Source organism: Mus caroli, unplaced genomic scaffold, assembly GCF_978045245.1.
Source record: "Mus caroli unplaced genomic scaffold, Mus_caroli_1 scaffold_5, whole genome shotgun sequence".
NCBI classification, from domain to species: domain Eukaryota; kingdom Metazoa; phylum Chordata; class Mammalia; order Rodentia; family Muridae; genus Mus; species Mus caroli.
The window spans coordinates 109681775-109706066 of NW_028227260.1; the positions used below are offsets into that span (position 1 = coordinate 109681775).

Here is a 24292-nt window from a genome sequence, read left to right on the forward strand (position 1 = left end):
TTGGAAGATCATTTTGCCTTGCACTTTGAATGCTAGCCTTGTGTACCACCATGCCCAGTTCCTGTGGGCTTTTTACTCCCTTCAACTAATGCTTTGTTTAATAGGAGCAACTGTGAAATCAAGAGGAATTTGTTTGGAAGGTTTATGGACTTGGTTCTTATATTGTGTTTGAATTGCTTACTAGCCATCTATGTGGAGGTGTCAGGTAGTCAACTGAACAAGTTAGTGGAAGTGTGAACTAGAGATATAACACACATAATATTTCAAACTGTTGGCTTGATTAAAGTTATGTGAAAGGGAAAAAAATGAATACTGTAAAACAGACTGAGATGAAAATTCCAGTGAGATAAAAATACGTGTAAATGCATAAAGTGTTCAAGAAACCAAGGGAAGAGTAGATCATATCAAAGATGGGGTAATTGTTCATAGTATGTTCTACAGTGAGCTAAAGAAAAATAAGTTTGGAAGAATAAGTATCTAATCATTTGACTGCATGAGGATTGTTAATGATTTTGACAGAATTCTTATCTCTAGAGATCAGTAGGAACAAAATAGATCAGTGTGAGCACAGTTTATAAAAAGTAGACTGAAGGGGGCTGGGGAGATGGCTCAGTGGGTAAGAGCACCCGACTGCTCTTCCGAAGGTCCGGAGTTCAAATCCCAGCAACCACATGGTGGCTCACAACCATCCGTAACAAGATCTGACTCCCTCTTCTGGAGTGTCTGAAGACAGCTACAGTGTACTTACATATAATCAATAAATAAATCTTTAAAAAAAAAAAGTAGACTGAAAATAATGGCTATTGACTTATAAAAGAGATTTTGCTGTGAAGCAATGATATCAAATGGAGAAGTGAGGTGGCACAAAACTGTTTATATGTTGGACATGCCTATTGGTTGTTGAAGATGGTTCTACAGAGAAGAAAACTGACATAAGACCCAAGAACAAAGTTCTAGATGGAGAGATATAGTCAGATGAAATGGGACTATTGCTAGTATGATGTTGTGGTAGGAAAGGACAAATGTAGACAAGTAGAGAAATAAAAGTCCAAACATGGGATTACAGATAGTTGAGTGATGTGGGAAAGAAACCAAGCTTTCCAAAGTAAAATAAATATAGTAGGTTTCAACACTGGACACAAAGATAAGAAGTTCATTGTTGACATTTGCAAGTTTGAGGATTGATTAAATGATGATGAAACCCAGATGACAAGTTAGAAGACTTTCAGTGGTTTGTCTGTATTAGAAAACTTTAAAAAGCAGTAGTGAAAGGCAGTAGTGGGTGTAGCTATATAAGAAGATGATGGGTTCTTTTATTTATTTCAGTTGAGTGACAAGTACGTTTTTAAATTGCACTTGCTATTGAGATAATTATCAGAAACAGTATCCAGAAACCCATTGCACAACTCCCTAGATTCCCTCAATTGTAGCATCCCATAATTACACAATACAATTTGGATATTGATATTCACAGAAAACATCAATTGTACCTGGAGTTCTACAGTATCACCCACATTTGCCTCTGTGTATGCATATGGATTTCTGAGTAGTTTCCTTGTTTTGTATGCTAATTCATTGAAAATTCTTTCTGGTATCACGAATTTTAGCTGTCTTGATAAGTTTGTAGCGCTAGCTTGCCATGGTTCTTTTTTGTTTTGTTTTCCAGACAGCTAATGGCATTTTTTCCAAATCGTTATTTGTCATCCATCTTTGACAGTATTTATTTATGTCTTTTGTATAATTTTGAGGCAGACAATGTGATTTTTATTTTTGAACCTTAATTCTCTAGCATTTAGTTGCTTTTCATGTTTCTTTTAAGGAGTTTTTATAAATTCTTTGAAAATTTCATAGAAAGTATTTTGGTTATATTTACCCTCCCTAGACCCCCTCCCACATCTGTACCAACCCAACATTATGACATATTTTTCTATTTTTCAATTCATCTAGTATAGTTTGAGTTCCTGTGGAACTTGTCCTAAGGTATAGTTGACCTACCAGGGTCACATCATTAAAGACATTACCCTCCTTCTAGCAGCTAATGCCATTAGCTGCTCAGCTATGACTGTGACTGTGTGGTCACCTTTCCCTTCTCCATGCTGAGATTTTGGTCTGACTTGAGCCTGTACAGTCCATTTTCATGCTGTCACAATCCCTGTGAGTTCATATATGCAGCCCTGTTGCATCTGGAAAGCACTGTTTCTTTAAACGTATCCACAATTTCTGGCTCTTAGTATTCTTTCCTCTCTCTTCCAAAAAGTACCCTGAGCTTTCTAGTGAGGAGGCTGCTAAAGATGTCCCACTTAAGACTGAGTATTCTGTAGTGTCTTGCTGCTTGAAGTGGGGCCAGTTGTGGTTCTCTGTTAATTACTTTCAGCTACAATAAGGAACTTATCTGATGATTCACCATGTATCTAGCTAGCCAATAGGAGTGAATAACGGCCTGGTCTCTCCATGCTCTAGTCTAAAATATGTGTCATTTTCAGCAGTAGGGTCTAACTGCCCACTTCTGTACTATAGCCAAGAACAATGGCAATACCCTGTAATGACTTAACTTTTTTTTTCTTTTTCTATGGAAGCCATTATTTAAGAATCTTCTCTAAGCAGGCTAGAGTCCCAAGAAGAATAACAGACAGATATGTAGTTTGTAAGAATTTTTTCCAAGTCTCTAGTCATTCTCTTCATATGGTCTTTCATAAAACAAACAAACAAACAAACAAAAAAAGACACCTTTTAAAATTCAGTATTTGAGAAATATTTTTCTGCTGCTTTCTGGTTTCCATGGTTTCAGATGAGTAATCCACTGTCATTCAAATTGATGTTCCTTTCTGAGTAATGTGTGCTATCTCTCCAGCTCCTTGTAAGATTTATTTTTTGTCTTTTTTTCAGAATTTTAATTGTTTTATGTGTCACCGATGATTTCTTTGGGTTTATCCCATTCAGAGTTAGCTTCCGGAATCTGTAGGAGGTATAATTTTAATCAAATTTGAGGAGCTTACACTTATTTCCACACACTTATTTTTTCAGCCCCATTTTCCTCATCATCTTGTAAGGTTCCTATGATGTGAAAGTTCAGTCTTATATTGGTTTGCTGCTTGTTCTTTTTTGTAGTTTCTGTTCAGATTTTTGCATTTGATTCTTCTTTTCTCATGTATACTGCTGCCACCCTATATAATCTCCCGTGTACTGTTAAAATTTGATTTAAAATATTGTAGTGTGCATCTCTAGGATCCCCATTGGGTTCTATCTTCTAATTCTCTGAAATTTTGCTATATTTTCATTTGTGTCACCAAAAGGATAAATAAATGCTGCTACATGTTTTTATAATGGGTCGTTTAAAATCCTTGCAGACAATGCTAAATTAATGCAGTATTAACATGGCCTAAATACTCACCACTTCATTTTAAATGTTTAAAGTATTTTGTATGACACTTGAATATTTTGAAATATGCCCTATATATTTTATTAATATATTCAGAAGATAGAATTCTACGGAAATCTCTTTCGTTGAGTGGATATTCAATAAGCAAAGATAGGGTATGGTGATCTTGTCCTACTTAGTGGGTTATGATTTTATTTACAGCTTAGTTTTCCCCCATAGCTTCCCTCTTTTAAAATATAATTTATTTAAATCCTTTCAACCCCACCCTTGCACTCCTATCTTCCTCTCAATGACCAACTTTTCTTTGACTCTTATTGTTACATATCTATATCTAGATCATAAACTTACACATGCAGTCTGCTGAGTCCATCTTTGTTGTTTGTGTGCATATTACTTTAGAGCTGACTACTTTGTATTAGATAACCAATTAGGAGACTCATTCCAAAGATGACTAGCACTTTCTCAGTACTCATTATTCACCTTAGTTCTTTGTCTATGGCTGGGAATTCATGAAATTTTCCACACGGATGCCTAAATAAGTCATGAACAATGGCATCTTAGATTTTAGATCAGTGCTGTTTTGGTCAGCATGGCCCATGAAATATTTCAGGCTCTCTAATTGTACTTATGGGTGAAGGAGAGAATTTTTGAAGGCAAATAGCTAACAATAGCTTTCTTGGGAAAGCCTTTCTCATTATTTTTACCCATTAAGTATCATTACCTGGTAGGAAGAAGAATGCAATCTTAGGTCTGTTTGTTCCTTTTATGTGGACAAATATTTGTCAGGCATAAGGTAGAATTTTCTTGCTTGGTTTAACCTGATTTTCTGATGTATCTTAAAGGAGTATATGTGAATTGTAGAGACAAACATTGTAGATCTCTGTGTTACAGTGGCTGGTCCCTTCCAGTGCTGTAAGAGTGCTCTGAGTTTCTAGGGGATCGAAGTTCAAGGGATCGAGAATACATCCCTTGACTGATTATTGTGAGGCAGATGCTTAATCACTCCTCCTTGCTTTGCTGTTTGTGTCAAGATCACCTGATATTGTCAAAGGGTTTCTCATGTCCTGCAACAAGAAATTAGCCTGCTAGTTGCTCGGCAAGGGATTTAGGAACTGATGAGCCTGCATCCCATATTTGTTGGGCGCATGAAGTCCTAAGATATCATGCCTCTTTTCTAGTCCTCTTTATAGGCAGCTGTAAGCAGCCTTTTGGGTTGCCTCTTGACATATTTCCATAGTTTGTGGTTGTATTTTGTGCAGAGGAGTAAGTAGATTTGCTTCTATACTTTTTTTTTAATCTACACAGGAGGCCTGTTACATAGTAATTGTACAAAACCACTGTTCTTCATTGTGATATTTTCATATATTTGCATAATATGGGTTCACTGCCCTACCCTTTCTGTCTCCTTTCCTAATTCTGGTACTTATCATTTTCTCAAATAGTCACACTGCTATTTTCATGTGTTTTTGTTTTAACTTAGATTCCACATTTGAGAGGCAGCATGTGTCATTAACTTTCTGAGTCTGGCTTATTTTGTTTATTATGATGATTCCCAGTTCTGTCTATTATTCTACACATGATATGATTTCAGTCTTCATTATGGAAGAATGCTTCATTGGGTGTACCTCATTTTAATTATCCATTCATATATTGACAGACAGCTACATCAGTTCTATATCTTGACTACTGTGAGTACTATAGTAATGTATATGGACACCATTGATGTTTACTAGCATTTATTCCTTTGGATATATACACCAAAGTGAAATAATTGGATTCAATGGTATTTCTAGTTTTAGTTTTTTTTTGTAGTAGCTATAATAATTCATATTCCTATAAATATAGTTTGGGGGTTCCTTCTCACGTCATCCTAACCAGGATTGTTGTGAACTGGTCCTTCTCACGTCATCCTAACCAGGATTGTTGTGAATTGGTTCTTTTCATGTCATCCTAACCAGGATTGTCCTTAATTGGTTCTTTTCATGTCATCCTAACCAGGATTGTTGTGAATTGGTTCTTGATGGGTTTTACTTGATTATCTCCTTTATTTTACAGATTTGGGATTTGCCTTATTCTTAAGTTTATGACATTAAAATACCTCTGTGAGTTATTTATTTGCACTCTATATGATATTTATTATTCTATATCCTTGTATCTCCAAAATTATATATTAAAATTGCCATTCAAGTACCCCAAAGGTTCTAATAAGGTGTGTTTGGTTTTCATTTAATACTAGTAATGTTTATATTTTCTTCTTGTTTACGTCAACAATCAGTGTATTGATTGCTCAAAAGTAAATTTTTTTTTGATTTTTAATATTTTTATTACATATTTTCCTCAATTACATTTCCAATGCTATCCCACAAGTCCCCCATAGCGCCCCCCACTTCCCTACCCACCCATTCCCATTCTTTTGGCCCTGGCATTCCCCTATATTGGGGCATATAAAGTTTGCAAGTCCAATGGGCCTCTCTTTCCAATGATGGCCTACTAGGCCATCTCAAAAGTAAATTTTTAACTTTCCACATGTTTATGTAGTTTCTTATGCTGTTTCTAACTTTATTCTATTATGATGTATATAAAAACTTATTTGATTTTTTTCTAGTTATTAACATTTAATTTATGGTTTAAAATGCAGTCTACTTTTGTATAACTTGCTTTGTCTGATGAGAAAATACATTCTTCAAGTGTTGAGAGCAATGAATGAATTAATGAATGAATGAAGTCTGTTATGCACCTTTGGTAACTTCAATTGTCAGTCCTTAGGTGCTGCCTGCCTTTGTGTGTGTTTGTGATGGCTTCTGTCACTGACCTGGAACTCACTACGTAGACTAGGCTAGTTGGCTAGGTGGTCATATGCATCATGCCCAGCTTTATGTTTGTAGGTTCTAAGAGCAAAGTCTTTATGGTTGCCAGAAAAGCACTTTACCAATGGATCAATCTTTTTAGCCTCGATCCTTATAGTTACCCATTCCCTTTATTAAGATATGATGACTTTTAAAATAAAAGATTTATTTTATTTGTAGTTATATCTAGTTGTGTTCATGTGTGTGTGTGTGTGTGTGTGTGTGTGTGTGTGTGTGTGTGTGTGTGTGTGTGTGCAGGCACTTGTGGAGGTCACATTTTTTTGGGTACCTGTGGAATTACAGGTAATTGTTACCCTCCTTATGTAGATGATGGGAACTGAACTCAGGTCCTCTGGAAGAGAAGTAGCTGTTCTTAATCACCGAGCCATCTTTCCAGACCCTCAGGTGACCTTTTTTTTTTTTTTTTTCTGAGACAGGGTTTCTCTGTATAACCCTGGCTGTCTTGAAACTCACTTTGTAGACCAGGCTGGCCTTGAACTCAGAAATCCACCTGCCTCTGCCTCTCAAGTGCTGGGACTAAAGGTGTGTGCCACCACGCCAGGCTCAGGTGACCTTCTTATCTCCTCTGATTAATTTTGTGTTGAAGTCTATTTTATCAGTGACTCATGCACCTACTATTCCTGCTTATATTGGGGTTCCATACTTGATGTATTCTTTTACAATCAGGACATATTTTTTGTGATCCTTTGTTTCTTTCAAACAGAAAACAGTTGGATCTTGTTTTGAGTGCATCCTGCTAGTCTGCAGTGTTTATGTAGACACTGGAGACTGTTTCCATTTACGAGTATTGATGAGAAGGAGCTGCGTTTTCATAGACTTCTTTCCTGGCTGTCTCAAGTTCATTATTCTCTCCCTACCCTTTTCTTTACATTTAAAAATTGTTTGATTCTTAATTATGTGTATGTGTATGTGTCTGTGCATGAGTGTGTGCACATTAAGTGCAGATGTTTGTGGAGTCCAGAAGAGGGCCTCAGATACCTGTTACTGGAGTTACAGGTAGTTGTAATCACCCTGATGTGGTCCTCTGCAAAAGTAATATGTACCCTTAATCAGTGAATAATCTCTCTATCCCACTAGTACATTTTTGAAATGTAACATATCATATAACCACTTCTAGACCAATCTCTAGAGCAGTATATGGAATAATCTGGAAAAAAATACTATAAAAAATACTATAACAAAGGAAATCTTGATTTATTTATTCATACTTCTCAACATAGTTTGGTGTTCAAAACCTCAAAGGAGTATATCGCTAACTTATCATCCATTAAGTTCCGTGTTCAAAATTATAAAATAACTTCACCCTTCTACTGTTAACTGGAAGAATCAACAGATGCACTGCTGGGCCCTTGGGACACCATCTCTTTTTTTCTGTCCATTCTTACTGTCCATTTAACACTCCATGGACAACCCATAGTCTGATGTAGACAAGTTCTCCAGAATCTGGCCCCCAAGCTATGGTCAAAAGTGAAGTGCATATTTAGCTTCTCATTTTAATGTTTCAGAGTCTTAGCCTCCGGCAACACTTCCAGAACCTTGCTCATAGCAACCATCCTCGCATCCATTTGACAGAATTCACAGGCACTTCAGATCTGCCTTTGCAGCTAGAGGATGCCTCTTTGGCATGACAGCCATGTGCATTTTAGCAGAGCATCTGCTAATGCTAGTCCACGAGTCCTCAGGACCTTCTGTAGTTCTGTATCCAGGAGAGTTCAAAGCAGAAGACATTTGTACAACATCCATGCTGGCCAACTGTTACAAAGTCCACCAGAGCTCAGTCCTAGATGAAACCATTTCTTCTAAGGGCAGCAGATGAAAATCAGGCACTAATCAAGACTCAGGCAGTCCCTTCTGAATTTCCCCCACAAGACTTTCTTGATTAATGGTCACTTCCCCTCTGCTGGCCACTGAATAGAGCTTGATGACACCTTCATTCTGTTCTTGTTCACCAATAATGACCATCAGAGGAATGTCTGTTTTCTCACAATAGTGCAGCTGGGTTACAGTTTAGGGTTGTTTTATAAAGCATCTCTGCCTTGATCCCTGCATCCCAAAGTTCTGCAATTATCTTCAAACGTTCTCAAAGAAAGTTGTTCTAGGGCATGTCCACAAACACTTGAATCTCTGTGGTTTGAACCTTCTCACCAGAAATCTTCATCTTCTGCTCCACAAGGTAGAAGATTCTCTCTACTCCAATGATCAACCTCACATAAGGCACCTTATGACCCTTGGGATCAAACTGGGCTACCAGCCTGTTATAGCACCTGCCAGCAGCCACACTACCCACACTCAGTCTCCTTTCTGTCCTGAGCTGGAGACTCTAGCAGAACTGCTTCATAAACCATTCCTGTAAAATATTCCAGGCCCTAGGTCAGACTCAGATCAAGGGAGATCTTATCAGCAATTCCAAATAAACTCAGGTATTCAAAGAACAGCTTCAGGTCCTCTAGGCCCTGCAAGGCCAGCTGACTTTGGGATAATTTGGGATCCTTGAACAACTCCTCTACCAGGGATATTGGATTTAGTCCCCAATTCGATTGGCCACCTCAGGTTCTAGGCCTTTCTTTGCCACCATCTCATGCCTCATGTCTTCCCAAGACATCTTGTCTAGTTTGTCCATTGAGGAGCAAATGGTACAGAGCTTGCTTTCAGAAACACCACAGCAAACATCCCGTCTACAACCCAACAATCATTTACCTTAATGAGAAAGTCCCCCAGTTTCAGTCCACTGAGGATATCACACATGATCTTCAGACACTGCATCAGGGATCACTGAGTCAAACTCACCAGCAATGTCAAAATTACACTGACAGAACTCCCTGTAGCACTGGACTATGGCTGGGCTCTCTCGCCTCCACACCTTTCCAACTTGATATCGTTTCATCTTCTTCAATTTTTTCATGGCCAGATAGTGAACAAAAGGGACAGTAACTCTCCACATTGATCCTTTAAATCATACATGAGACTGAAGTTGTCTTCATACCTCTCAGTGAGCATTTCTTTTAGCTCAAATGCTGGCATATCCAACCCCTTTGCCCCATGACATTTAAAATATCTTATCAAGAATTTTCTCCCTTACAACCATCTGTTGAGGACTTAAATCCCTGGTGCCTTTTGGAACCGTGATGATAAAATTTGGTTTTTCTTGATGTGGTTTCATGTTAACACTGCCTTTGCAACCTTTAATCCCAATAGTTGGAAGCAGAGGCAGGCAGATCACTATAAGTTTAAGGCCAGCTGGCCTACAGAGTGAGCTCCGGGCAGCCAGGTCTACACACTGAGACCACATGAAAAAAAAAGAAAAAATGGAAAAAAGGGAGAAAGAAAGGGAGGGAGGGAGGGAGGGAGGGAGGGAGGGAGGGAGGGAGGGAGGGAGGGAGGAAGGAAGGAAGGAAGGAAGGAAGGAAGGAAGGAAGGAAGGAAGGAAGAAGGAAGGAAGGAAGGAAGGAAGGAAGGAAGGAAGGAAGGAAGGAAGGAAGGAAGGAAGGAAAAGGAGGGAGGAGGAAATGAGGAAGGGAAAGAGGGAAGAAAAGCCTTTCCCCCCTTTTTAATCTTGTAACATCCCTAGTTTACTCAGTCGGACATGCTTGATTAATTCCAAGCTTTCATTTGTTAATTTCTTTATTTCATTTATACCTTCTTGACCATTCCTGTTTGCTGTTCTCTTTCTTATATGTATGTAAGATTCCTTCAGTTGTCTTTTATACTACTGGGTTAGTGGTGATAAATTGATGAAGTTACTGGTCATCTAAGAAGGTCTTTTTTTTTTTTTTTTCTAACCACTCATCCCTTTCTCGAGCCACATCACTGATGTTTTATTTCAAATTAGTAGTGCGCAATTCATGAACCTGCTGAGTGTCTTCAAACTGAAAATTTGCCATATCCAGCCAGATTGTGTTTTAAATATGAAGGAAGAAGCTACAAAGGAGAAGACAGATGAGTGAGGTCTTAAGTAGAGCTAAAAGCAAATAACTCAGGGCAGAGAAGAGCAAAGGGGAGGAAGGAGAAAAGACACCAACTCAGAAAGAGATCTAGATTTAGTAACAGAAACTTAGAGAACTTTCTTGTTTCATGTTCCGAATTTATTTTGCATTCATGAAATAGAGTTGTAGTATTGGATTTTAGATCCTAGAATTTTATGTCCATAGTATGCATCTCAGTTATGCTATTTACTAGAGGAGAGAACTCTGAAATTCCTTTTTTCCTTGTATATATAACTTAAAAATATTGCCATGGTGATTAATTGAAATTATTTAATAATTGAGAATTGCCTAGACTACACTATAAATAGGTATCTGTTATGACATAAAACATCTCATATGAGTCTTTCTGTTTGTAAATTATGTTGTGTTTAGAAATGTTTTCATATAATATAATTTGATCTTATTCTTTTCCATCTCTCATTTCTTCCCAAATGTCTTATTCTCTCAAACAAAAGCAAAACATAAAATCAAAACACACAAACAAAAAGACATAGTATATTAAAACAAAGCAGAAAACATACAGATGAAAATGGAATCCATTTGTGTTGGCTATCTACATTCTTAATAATGTTAGAAGAAAGTATACTTTTCAAACTGCCTAGCAAACTTTATGGTATATAACATTCAGTCATTGTTTCTATAAATTTAATTCCTTTTATCCTCTGGATATTTGATAAATTCAGCTTAATCTATTAATTTTGATATACATGGCTTAAGGTGAAGGCACATGGGGCCAGTGTTGTTATGGGCTAATTAGGTATGGAGATGTCAAAACTGCAATGAAACAGCCCTGGCAGGCATAAGGTGATGTGTCCAAGAACTCCTAACCTGCACTGGCCTATTATACATCATACCGGAGCTCTACTTGCTTGCAGTGTTATGGGCAAGTTTCTGCTTTATTTTTTAAAGTAAAGGTTGAGTATCTTTCTAGTATAGGCACCCACAGTAGTAGAGAATTATTTTAACTCATAGACAGCATAGCATACACCCATGCTCTAAAGTATACCCTTACCCTGGGAGAAAATAAAATATTTCCAGGTGTCTAATATATGTTGATATGATCACTCAGAAAAAAAAAGTGAAATCTGAAATAGAAATCAGGGTTCTAGTTTTTCAGTAGCTGTTAGAAAGAATAGATATTTTTATCATGATGGAAAACAAATACAAAGAAATAGGAGTGCCATCTTGTGGAATGATCTGTTATTGCCATTTAGGAGCCAAAACCAAAATAAAACACTAGTAGCAGCTGAATGTTTTCTGTGCATCATCAAGACCCAAATCCGGAAGGAATTCTTGATAGGCACCTGTGGAATTAATGAATTAGAGGTAGGGTATTATTCAGGTGAAAATTTAGTTAAGGTAAATGTCATCTTAGTAATACATCTGAGTCATTGCTCATTGATGATTTGGAAAATGAAGAATAAAATATTTAAGATGTCAAAGACAGACTACCTCCTTCTTATTTGGAACTTATCATCTTTGCTTAGTATGCCAGCTTGGTGTTTTTAGTTCTTATAGCGATTAATTTACTAAAAAGTAATAAATCATTTAAAGATCATAAAGAATATAGGTAGTTCTAGAGCTCGTGAGAGTTGTTTATTTTCTATTAAATTGAGTAAATAAAATTTCTGATAATTTTAACTTAAAACAATATAAGATAATATAAAGCACCACACACATATCATATATATTTCATATCACTTAAGTTAAAAATATAACCCAGGAGCCAGACATGATCTCTACCTTTAACCCTACCATTTAGGTGATAGAAACAGAGAAGCATGAGTTCAAATGAATCTGGGTTCCCTGGCAACCTCAAGGCACACTGGAGCTAATGAGTCAGGCTTTATATCTAAAAGTAAATGGAGAATGTGTGGCTCAGTCATAGAGTGTTTAGCTAGCAAGTCCAAAGCCCCAAGTTCGATCCCTAGCACCACAAGAACAAGTCTGCTAATTTATGTAGCTGATGAGACAAATAAGAAAGGGTTCTCAAATTCAAGAATTTCAGTATTTATTTTTTTGTATTTCAATTTAAATATGGATACTCAACATGCATTCTGTTACACTCTATGCTGCTGTATTCTTGGAGAATGTCTCATGCAGTGGCATGAAGAGTTTGGTTTGATGGCTAAGAACAATTAGTCTGGTGCCAGCGCCTGTTTTGTTTGTTTGAGTGTGAATTTATTGTCAGCTGCAAGAGACAGAGAGCTCTAACTTCCTATGCCTCACATGCCTCCTCTGTAGTCTGGATTCATATTCCACTGATGTCATATGAAGTAATATGTATGGACAGCTTAGAGTAGCAGCTCCTCAAACATAGTCAACACCTTGTAAGCTTTGCATCTTCATTACCATTGTCATTACTACCTACCATCATAATTTCTGTCACTACAAAAGCAGGATTTGCCTGGGCCTTTGTAGTGTAAATTAAATCACAAGCTTTATTCTGCCTTTTCAACATTTTGACCTATTTACTGATTAAGTTTCTGCTCTTCTCAGTAGAATATGTAAGAACACCCTTACCTATTTCTTTCCACTAGATTATCTCATCTTGAAATTCAGGACCAGAGGCAGAAATTTCAGAAAAGGCATAGGAAACTGAAAGGAGAAAACATAGAAGTGAGACACATGTCTCTAGAATCTATGGGACTTGCATGTCAGCGGTGCGTAAGAGTAAGGCAAGATCTGGATCATCCCAATTTGCTACTGTGCATGCTTGTGAAGGTAAAGCTGAAGGAACGTGGAAGGAGCTATAGAAAGTCACCAAAATGTACTTGTTTGAATGGAGAATCATCTGGTGATGTGGGTATTTGGACTTTGCAAAGTGTTATGAATCCTCAACCTGTGATATCACCCCTCTGTGACATCTATTTTCCAATGAATTAGTCAGAATTTAATTATTGTGATATTCCCAAAGAGTCAGAGCAAAGAACCAAGACTATAAAAGTAACCTGCTATCAAATAAATGCAGTTAAAATTCACTTTGGTTGTAATGCCCAAGTCTCCTAACAGTCTGTTCTCCTCTGCTTTGTGAACTGGTCATCAGATGAGTCTCAAGATCCAGCTTCAGTGTTTCAAAGATCCTGGGCTATGGGACTCTTATGAAGTGTTTAATGTTTTAAAATATACCCTTGACTGGACTGTTGGAAATGTACCAATTTCAACCATAGTGAAGTCTACATTTGCTTTTCTGGCTTTTAGGAACCAAGTGAGAGCAAGGTTTCTCTACAAGGACTGCATGTGGTTGAGTGGGAAGAGCAGTCCTGTACACTGGGACAGATTTCAGCCACACTAAAGTGTGCAGCACAGGCTATATTGAGGGACTTAGAGAGTTCATGGCTCTTTGAGAAATGACTTGCATCCTATTGTGTGGGTCTTTCTTTTAATTTCCTGTGACAACTATTATTTACCTGTTCTATGTCTCAACACATCTGTATTTTTTTCTTTTAGAAATGACCTTTTTTTCCCCCCAAAATACAGACAAAGCTTTCACTTGAAATTAAAACAACAAAGCAGTTATTTCAGGTAGTGATGCAGAAATAATATTCTCTGCTACTGTTATTGGAGCCCCCTTAGATACTTTTATATTTACTTCTGTCAGAAAGCCTCAAACAATAATGTGTTTGTAGATTCAGTTGAGATCTAATAATTGGAGTGGTCACACAAACTTAACATAAGATCTATGTGGAGCTGGAGAAGTTTATGAATTTTAACGTGTTTCAAAGTAATGATCCATTAAATAGGTCACAGAGACTACATATAGCTTGGTTAAAATCATAGTTAATCAATATGTCTGAGGCATCAAGTTTCTGACTCAAAATGTAGTGATTGGAATCTGCTTTTGAATAGCAAACAAAACAAAACAACAACAACAACAAAAAACCCTCTGCGTTTACACCTCAGCTTATTTATAATTTAACTTAGTAAAACCTTCCTGATGTCATTTTGAAGAATTATTTTATTTTATTTTATTATTGCATGTGTACATGTGCATAACACATAGATGTGAGTAGTCAGTTACATGTGAGGGCATAGGAGTGCAGATGAAAGGATAACTAGAGTCTTTTCTTATTCTGAATTACATGGGATCTGGAGGTTTAACTCAGGGTGTTAGAAGGGAGTGATTAAAGCATCTTGGTAGCACTCAATGTAGTTTTTAAATAACAGTTAATACTGGCATGGTTGGTAAGTGCATGAACCTTCACTTGGGAAGTAGATATGGGAGGATTCCAAATATGACATCTGCCTAAGCTATAAAATAGAGATGAAAAGAAGAAAAGGGAAGGAAAGAAAATTAAGGTAAAGAAATAATGGGGAGGGCGGAAAGAGGTATGACAGACGGGAAAAGAGGGGACAGAGACCAAAAGAAGAAAAATGAAGGTGAGCCTAATGTTATGGCACTGATATGCAACATAAAGAACCAAGGTAAAGCGCTCCAAACTTCTGTTTGGTTAAAGCATTAGCTAGAGTTGGGGTTGGCACAAGAGCAGCCTTGCCAATGAAGTTCTTTTGCAACAGATCCTTTCTCTTCTTTTCTACCTGAAAGAAAGAAACTCCCATTAGGTAAATTGCTCCAGATATAAAAAATAAAAATAGACATGATCATATAAGCAATACTCTTGCCTACTGTAGTTATTCTTTTTGGTTATTACATCAATTCTTGCTTTTATTTAAAAAAAATGTATGAAACACACCAGGAATTTTCACAGGGGCCATGCTAATCTTCTCTGTATTGTTCCAATTTTAGTATATATCCTGGTGAAGCGAGCACTAATTCTTGCTTTTATAAAAGCCTTACACAATGATATTTATATACTCTTCCAGGTAGTATTTGAAATACTTCATTTTAAAAGACACATAACATGTCTATGCTGTCTGGAAGCATGCATGAAAAAGCTAACCAGTCAGCAGCATAAGCCAAAGCGTTCTCTGCTTTTCACATTAACAGTTAAATGTGTGCATTCCCACAGCCTCCACAGAATTGCAACCCAACCTTAATGTTCTAATATAAACCTCTCCAGAGTTATTGTCATTCCCTCCTTTGGGAAAGAAAAAAGATACTTTCTGGGAGCCGGAGAGATGGCTCAGCAATTAAAAACACTTGCTGCTCTTGCAGAGTACTCAAGTTCAATTCCCAGCATCCACCTGGTGGTTCACATCAATCTGTAGCTCCAGTTCCAGGGGATCTGACACCCTCTTCTGCCCTCCACCATCATTACAGCCCTATGATACTCACTCATACATGCAGGCAATCTCTCATCACATAAATAGATAGATAGATAGATAGATAGATAGATAGATAGATAGATAGATAGATAGTTTAAAAATAAGAGAGAGAAAATCTTCTCTTTTTCCTCCAAAATAGTTACTGTTTTCCTTCTTATTCTTACCATCCTGCAATCAGAAATGGAATAAAGTATTATCAATTGACTTCCCTTAGTTCTTGACCCAAATGTGCCTTTTATCTGGAAGGGCAACAGGACATTTTATGATAGCTTTCCTCTATTACCATTCATACACAAAAGCATTGTGTTTAGGACTTCCAAGTTTAACAAACAAAAGTCAAGGCTAGTTAGATTTGAACTTCAGAGAAACAATCACAAAATAATCTTTAGTAGCATTCATCCTAAACATTGTATAGGACAGAGAAATTTGAAGATCCATAGTTCATCTAAAATTCAAGTTTAATTGGGCATCTTCTATTTTATCTGGCAACCCTTAATGTGATTTGGAAATAATATCCAGATCACATAGACAAGAGACATCAATAAAAACCAATTTTAACTAGCATCTGCAGAGTGGGAATCCTGCCTACTGATCATTGCTTCTTTTGAGATAAATGAGCAGCAGGTGTCTGATTTGGTGAGTGGGGAATAGGCAGAGTATAACCAACTTACAGAACAATTTAGGTAAGAGAAAGGAAATGTGCTAATTGTGTTTATTTGCAGGAAGTGTGCTTTTGTTTACTGTATTTTATACTTATTTAATTCAGAGCCCAAAAGGTCATAAACAGAGTCCAAATGGTGACATAAAATCCCCTGTTCTAGTCTGGGTCCCAGCTCCTTCCAGAATTGTGGACACAGAGATGCCATGGCAAGAGGTCAGTTAGCTCCAAAGGGTTCAAATGTCAGCTGGCTTCACTGTTTATTTCTCTAGCCTTGCATTCAGGGAAAGAGACACCCCTAGATTCCTAATGTCCCAACTCTGTGGGCATGTGCCTGGTTCTTGCCAATGTCTTCACCCCAACATGTGCCAGGTCATTTGTTATAATTTCCATAAAGACTCTAGACTATTGGCCTAGACTCACACAAACATGATAATTTATAAAGTCACTGCTACATGTAATGTGCTTTTCTGAGAATTCAGAGTTGGAAAGGCTGCTTGCTGCTAAGAATTGAAAGTCTGACAAGGGATAGGCAAGGAAAGGATCTTTAGTAGACATGCCATGATAGGGCTCTTTCAAGAGACCCAGTGAGAACTGGAATTCTTATGGACCTTTTAGGGTGTTTTTGTTGTTGTTGTCTCATGTAGCCCAGGCTGGACTTAAACATGTTATATAGCTAAGGCTGGTTTTAAACTCCTGGTCCTCATTCTTTTGTCTCAAAAGTGTTGGACCACAGACCTGACTACTGTCACTCCCTTTTTGAGGATGTGAAAACCGATATTTCAGAATGGCTAAATTCCTCATCAGAGCTCCTGTGGTTAGTATGCAAAGCCTCGTCTGTTTTGACTGCAGCTCCTGCTTGTCATGATTGTACATCAAACTGGAAATACTCTGAAGCTTCTTTAGGACTTGTTTCTTTAAAGACTTCTCATCTGTAGCACCCAGAATTTTAGAGTGATGGTTTGGAGTTCTTCTCCCTGAAGATTGTTGAGAAGAAATTTTCAGGCCACTCAAATTATCATTAATCACACCAATTCTTACTGATCATAGTAGTGAAAGACTGAATACCATTTAGAGCCTTGATTCTCATAGCGTGATCCCTGGACTGACAGCATAAAATGAAGGATCTCAGGCCCCATCCCAGACTGCCTGAGAGAAATTTTGAATTTTAACAAGTTTGCAAATGGGCTTTTGTATATACATTAAGCTTTGAGATGCATCATTGAATGCTGACATGGGCTTATGTAGGACTTATGTCTTGGAAGAAAGAAATAGTAAGATTATTATTGTTTTGTTCATTTTAAGAAGGGAAAGAAGCCACTGCTGTAGGCTTATTGAGGCAATGGGAGGCTGTGAGGAGATTAGAATAGAAACAACCTCCCTAATTCACTTCGCCTTTTTTGTGCACAGTTGGAACATTAGCATTAACTGGAGTTACAGTATTCACACACCTGCTGGAGAAAATAGATACCTTAATTTGCTCCAGTGTAAGGAAACATCAGCCATTTCAGCTATGCCTTTGTAGACTTTATAAATTATGTGCAATTTCAAAAAGATATTTAAACACCCTAAATATGGGCTGTATTATCTGGCTCATAATAGCAGCGTGAGTAGCAACTGCAAAGGGAAACACGTTTGCACTGAAACTGTGTCATCAGGGAATGTGGACTTGCTCCTCCGAAGTTTCTCTGTGCTCTCTCTCCAAGGTTTCTTGGTCGGCAGATAAATGATTGTACTGAAGTTCTCATTGCCTGGGTGCTACGAGATGGTGTCTTAGTTACTTCTCATGATGTTGAAACCAAAGAACTGACAAGAATAAACTTTAGGAAGGGTTTATTTAGGCTTTCACTTTGAGGTGATACAGTCCATCATGGGAGGTAAGACTATTCCACAGGCCAAGAGAGTGTAGCTAGAACTCCACACCTCAAGTCTCAGCTAAAGAGGAATTCTAGAGGGTACAAATAGATAAATGAGATACATGATAGATAGATAGATAGATAGATAGATAGATAGATAGATAGATAGATAGATAGATACACACACATACATACATACATACATACATACATACATATTCCTATTGGAATTTCTACAGAGGTCTTAAAATGCTGAATTAGTTAATAACGGCATTTCATAAAAGAACACTATAAAAGAGACTGATAAACCCTTTCTGTGAAGATCTAGAGAATATATACTTTAGGCTTTGCAGTTTTAATTCTAGCTATCAAGTTTACTACTGTACTTAGAAAGCAACCACAGACTATATATATATATATATATATATATATATATATATATATACACACACACACACACACACACACACACACACACACACACACACACACACACAATTGGAAATTGGATATGGCTGTGTTCTGATAAAACTGTACTTAGGGAAACTGAATTTTAAATTTCATCTAATTTGCATGTGCCATGAGATAGATATCTTTGAACCGTTGGCAGCCATTTAAAATTCAAAATTTGGCTTGCTATGTGAAGTGCTTCTCGTGCTAGCATGAAGACCTAAGTTAAACACCTCAGCACCCACAGAAGAGCCAAGTGCTGCAACACATGTCTCTAGCCCCCGTGCTGAGATGTGAAGGCAGATGCCTGCCAAGGCCTCACTAGACAGCTGCTCTCGCTGCCAATGGCGAGCTCCAGGTTCAGCGAGATTCTATTGAAAAAAAAAATACGGTGGAAGAGTAATTGAAGATTATTATGTTACCCTCTAGCCTCCATACATGTCCACGTGGTCACACACACACGCACACACACACACACACACACACACACACACACACACACACACACAAATGAACAAATAAATGAAAATAGTTCTTGTTGCTGCTCTAAAGCAGAAGTCAATAGTCAATGGACTGGGTTTGAGGGATACAATTTAACAACCCCTGTCAGAAGCAGATTCACTCTTGTTAACTGCTCTAGTGTTAGTAAAAATTTGCATGTGTAATTAGAAATTTGTTCATTGCCAAGTTTACTTCCAGGTAGAAAAACTGAACTGAACTTTACTCATCCAGAGTTTGTGAGAGTTATACATATTTTCATCAGGAAGATCTGCACAGAGTTCAGTGGCTCAGTCTTAGAACTAACATGTTGTCTAAGTAGCTACATTGTAATCTTGGGCCTGTTCCAAGGCTCTCCAACGGTGGAAAGGGCTTCTTAAAAGGTTTGTCATAAGCCAGACTCATAGCCATCAAAGGTAGAGCAAGGAGAAAGTTATCTGGTGTAGGACTACCAGTATTTCCCCTGTGCTTCAAGTGTTATGTTGCCCTCCCAATGCTGGAAGCATGGGTGCTTGTTAGACTCAGCCTACTAAGGAGTTCTGATACTCAAATGTTTCTGAGGATGGGGCCTTCTTTAAGAATTCCTCATTTGAAATCTCAGCCCCAAAGTTCCTCAACTTCACAGTGTCCAAACCAGATTTACTGAACTTAGGTAGACTTAGATATTAGTACTATTAATATGCCAGACGTTGCACTGGGTGCATTTTGGGGCATGATTTCATTTAATCTGCACAAAAGCCTGTCAGGTAAATATGACCATCATGTTCATTTTCTGCTGTAGAAAACTCAGGCCTAAGGATAGTCTGCACTTGCCGTGTTGGGTAGCTTGTTAAGTGATAGGGTTGGGCTTTAGGCCTAAATAGTTTGACCACTGATTTGGATATCTAAGCCAGAACACTCTGCAGCTTTCCCAAACACCAGAACCCAATCTCTTTACACTCTACATTTAATGAAGGGGTAGAATCAATGTGGAGAAGACCATAGATTTTTCTCTCCACTGCTGGCCAATTGTTTAAACATTTGTTCTACCATCCAACAAGCTCCCACGAAAAAGATGAATTTGAAAATCAACTGTCTCTTGGTCAGCATTTATTGTAACATCTTTTACTTGTATGGGCTAGGCTTAAAAATAGAGATGTTACTGGTGGAGAACTATGGGACCCTTCAACATATAATTGAATATCAGTTAAACAAAATGACCTTGGGGACTTGGTATCAAATCAAAGAACACGAGAAGACATATTGTTGGAGGTGCTGCCTAAAGTTCTACTATGAGATAATAGTGCCACATGCAGATTTCTACGGTTGTATTATCCAGAAAGATAGGTGGCTAGCTAAATACAGCTAATGAAATTTAAATTAAGTGCAATTAAATCCATTTGAAAATGCAGTTCTCCAGTCACATTACCCATGCTTCATTGCTCAATTACCACGTATTGTATAGTAAAGGGACAGAATATTCCTCGAATCCCAGAGAGTTATATCAGATAGAACTGGTCTGGAAAGAAAAGTATGGAGAGGACAAAAAGAGAGGTATTGACAGACCTTTGATACCACCTACCACTAGAAGTGATGGGATGGAAAGTGTGGTAATAAAAGAGGCAATAATGATGAAAGCTAGCAAGATTACTAGGATAATATATGGCCAGGAAACTCAAGGACAGAAGAACATCAAAGAATGATGTATGGATCTCTATGCCAGATGCTGCCAAGAGGACTTGAAGCTAAAGACTGATAAATGTACTCTGGATTTTGATAAACCATTTGATTCTGCCTTGGAGGCCACTGCTGATTTATGCCTGGTACAGTACTGGCTAGTGGTAGGCCCAAGGCTCAGCTACCATCCTCAAGTCCAGTATGAAGATGTGGTGCACAGACACATCTTTCAATTTGCTTTTTGAAAATGTGATTTTGCCAATGGTTTTAATATTGTGGATTGCAATGTATGGTATGTCTTGTAATTTGCCAGATGTCTCACACTATCCCATTTAAGGCCATTGGTCTTACCAATTTCCAGAGCTAAGAAAAGAGCAAATGGCTCAGAGCTCGGGAAGTGAAGTACTATTTAGTTCAACAGTAGTGATGGATTTTGGGATTGAGAAATGCTCAAGGTATGGTGGCAAACCAAAGACAAGGAGATAACTGTGGATTCAAAAGGTCAGCCTGGTCTGCAATAGTAAAATCTTGTCTCACAAAATAACATGTAAAATTCTTAAGTATTCATTAAGTTCTGAGTAGCAAGTGTGAGAAACCTGACAGTATTGTGGAAACCCTTAAATCTCAAGAGATGATGTCAGAAATATTGGACAGACCTTGTGGTTGTCTGAAAAATTTACCCAGCATTCCTGTTAGGCACTCTTAACCCTGTGCTTCTGCTAGATCATGTCAGAGAGGAACATAAGTCTGCATGTTCTGGAACAAGAGTCAGGGTTTGGGGAGGAGGAGAAAGCTGTTTTCCTGCAGTGTTTGATGAAGTCCCCAGGGAATGGAGGGTGGGAGGCCAGTTTACTGTATGTGATATGCTATAGGGCTGGGGATGAGACTGGAGAAATTGTAATGGATGCCAGATGTAGAGTGAAGATTGCCTACCTGATTCTCAGACTGATGTGGCCACTGGGTTTCCAGGTAGAGAATGCTTCCAGGTAAAGATGGTTGACATAAAAGCTGGTGTACCTCTGATAATGAAACTTGTTACTTAACATTCATTTCCAGAAGCTAGGAGAAACCTCCAGTTTTGGTTATGTTGGTCCTAACTTGACTGTTCTGGAGTTTGCTTTTTGGTAGATTTTGAGTACTTCTCTTTTGGTAGAGTGCTAAAGTATCTGTTTAACAATTTAAATATGTACTCTCATTAAACTCCAAACATACCAATGTTGTTCATAATCCAGTAAAGAACCCTGTATACTTGCACGTATAAGCAACTTAGTTATTTAAAAAATCATGATAGTAGGATGGGGTGTCTGGGGAAGAAGAAGGGTTCAAAAGGAAGTTGGTAGGGAATGAGAAGGAGAATGATGGTAAATATAATCAAAGCTATATGTGTATGTGTGTGTGTGTTAAATTATCAGAATCAAGTAAAACTATGTATACTTATATTCATTTATTTTGTGGTACCTGAAACACATGTGGAAGTCAGAGGTCAATTTGCAGGAGTTGGTTTCCTCTTTTAACTGTGAGGGTCTTGGGAATCTAACTCAGGTCACCAGGCTTAGTAGCAAGTTCCTTTACCCAGAGCCATCTCACAGGGCCCCTAAAAGTATATATATTTTAGAAGAAGTAGTACAGTAGGGGTAATATAGTCCCCAGAATTTGGCCTCAGAGTGAGACAAGCAGAGACTCTGCCAGACAGAGCTAAAAGTCACTCCTGCTGTCTGTCCCTGTGTCTGGTATTGGTGACTCTTGCAGCTGCTTCTCTCTACACTCTTTCTTTTCCTCCTATATTCGCATGTCATTCTTTCCTAGTTTGCTTGTCCAGAGAAATAGGTGATGAAAAAGGCGCCCAGAAGGTGCCTGCTGGAGCAGTGGCCTGCTTTGCTTACTATAAATAGCTCTCTCTGTCAATTGCCATAAATGGCATGTTATCGGGAAGGTGACCAGTTGGAAATAATGCCTAAGGAGTAGTTAGGACTCCGGTAGCTGCTTGGTGAAAACAGCTCTCTCATTGTAGAAGGTTAAGAATGTGGATATTTTGAAACAAAAGTAGTTTTATCAGATTCATAATGTCATTGGAAGCCCATGACGAGGGGAAATCCAATTCATCAGAAAGTTGTTGCTTGATTTATGAGCACAGCACACAGTAACTAGATCAATCTGCATTGAAACTGGATGGAGGCTATATGCAGAACAGAATTTAACTCTTTCAGCTTCTACTGATTTTAAAAGCACTGCAACCTGCCTCTTGCTACCACTTCAGTCCTAAAGAATATATAAGAAATAAAGGTTCCTGCCCATTTTTCAGGTCTGCCTAACATCCAAATGTATTTACATTAAAGTATATGCATACTTCTCTAAAGTGATTAATAAGAAAAATGGATTGGTATGAATTTATTCACATAAGCCCCATTTCAGTATTTTCCATTAGCAAATAGGCAAAAAATTGATTGTGGATCAATTATTTTATTAGCATAAGTGAAATAAGCATTATATGAGGGAATAATGCATATGCATATATTGATTCTGGCTGCATCCTTTGAACAAAGATGAATGTTTTTGTAATCAAAATAATTTTTTGCTGAAAAGTAACGAACAATTGTGGGCCATTCATGCTCTCTCACAACTTAAGATGCCTGAGGAAGGAGGACTTGGTCAAAGGTCAAAACCAGCCTGGACTACACAACAAATTCCAGGCCAGACTAGGCTTGAGTGTAGTCCTCTATTTCAGAAACATCACAGAGAAAGAAAAGAAATACAAATAAGGAAACAAAATAAAAGGGAAAAGAAGAGAAAAGCAGGCTATGGGACCAGATGTTTCAGGAGGAGTCACAGGAACAGAATATCAAGAAGAGAGAACAAACAAACAGCCTGGTACTTCCTAAATGGGAAGAGAAGCATGAGATACCTTTGTCATTTCTTGTTCTCATGGACTGGAAATGCTGAAGGAGAGCAGGCAAGAGAAAAGATAATAGAGGGGAGGAGGGGAAGGGAGGGGAGAAAGGGAAGGGAGAAGGGAATCTAGGAGAGGGGTGGGGAGGAGAAGAAAGAAGAGGGTAGAAGGGGTGATAGGAGAGGGAAGGAAAGGAGAGGAGGAGATGGGAGGAAAGGATGTGAGTGAGTGGATCCTGGGGACCAAGTTTATGTATCATTGGTCAAGTCAGGCCAAAGTGGTAAGATTATTTCCATCCTCCCCTGTTTAGGCTGTGCCTGGAATAGACTGTGTACAGAAAAGTTAGTGTTCACTAGGAGAGAATATAACATCACCAGAGCTGGACTGGAGCTATGTGTCTTGAGCCAGGAGCCATATGTGATATGGCAAAGCGAGCCAGGCATCTTTCTCTCTTGTGGGGCATGTTCCTCCTTGTACATGCAGTGAGGGATACTAAGCCCTGGAACTGTGCCAGAAGGAAATTCGGTGATGTTTGTGGTGTTTATGGATTGTTCTTGCTTATGCTTGTTTCTTCACTTCCGAAAGGACTTGGAATAACTCTTCATTCCTACTGAGAACGAGTGTGAACACACAATGCAGGCATATACAGAATGTGAGACCTGCCAGTTCAACACAGTTGCTAATAATCTCTGGAGTACAACTGACCTGAGCTCTTGACTCTCATTTTCTTTGTTTCTTTGTCCAGTTTTGGACAAGTCAATTCACTTTGCTTCAATCATTTCAGAGAGGGGTGTGATAAGAAACCTTGTGTCATAGGGATGCTAAGGGAACT

At 38.1% G+C, this 24292-nt stretch overlaps 1 protein-coding gene and 2 pseudogenes across 3 annotated transcripts in view; 1 reads left to right on the forward strand and 2 right to left on the reverse strand.

Annotated features, from left to right (window-relative positions):
• Window positions 1-24292, forward strand: part of Fgf13 (fibroblast growth factor 13) — a 547137-nt gene that overhangs the window by 402677 nt on the left and 120168 nt on the right. The gene's annotated exons all lie outside the window — the stretch shown is intronic.
• LOC110286705 (histidine--tRNA ligase, mitochondrial pseudogene) lies at window positions 8077-9406 on the reverse strand (annotated as a pseudogene).
• LOC115030133 (U6 spliceosomal RNA) lies at window positions 14907-15000 on the reverse strand (annotated as a pseudogene).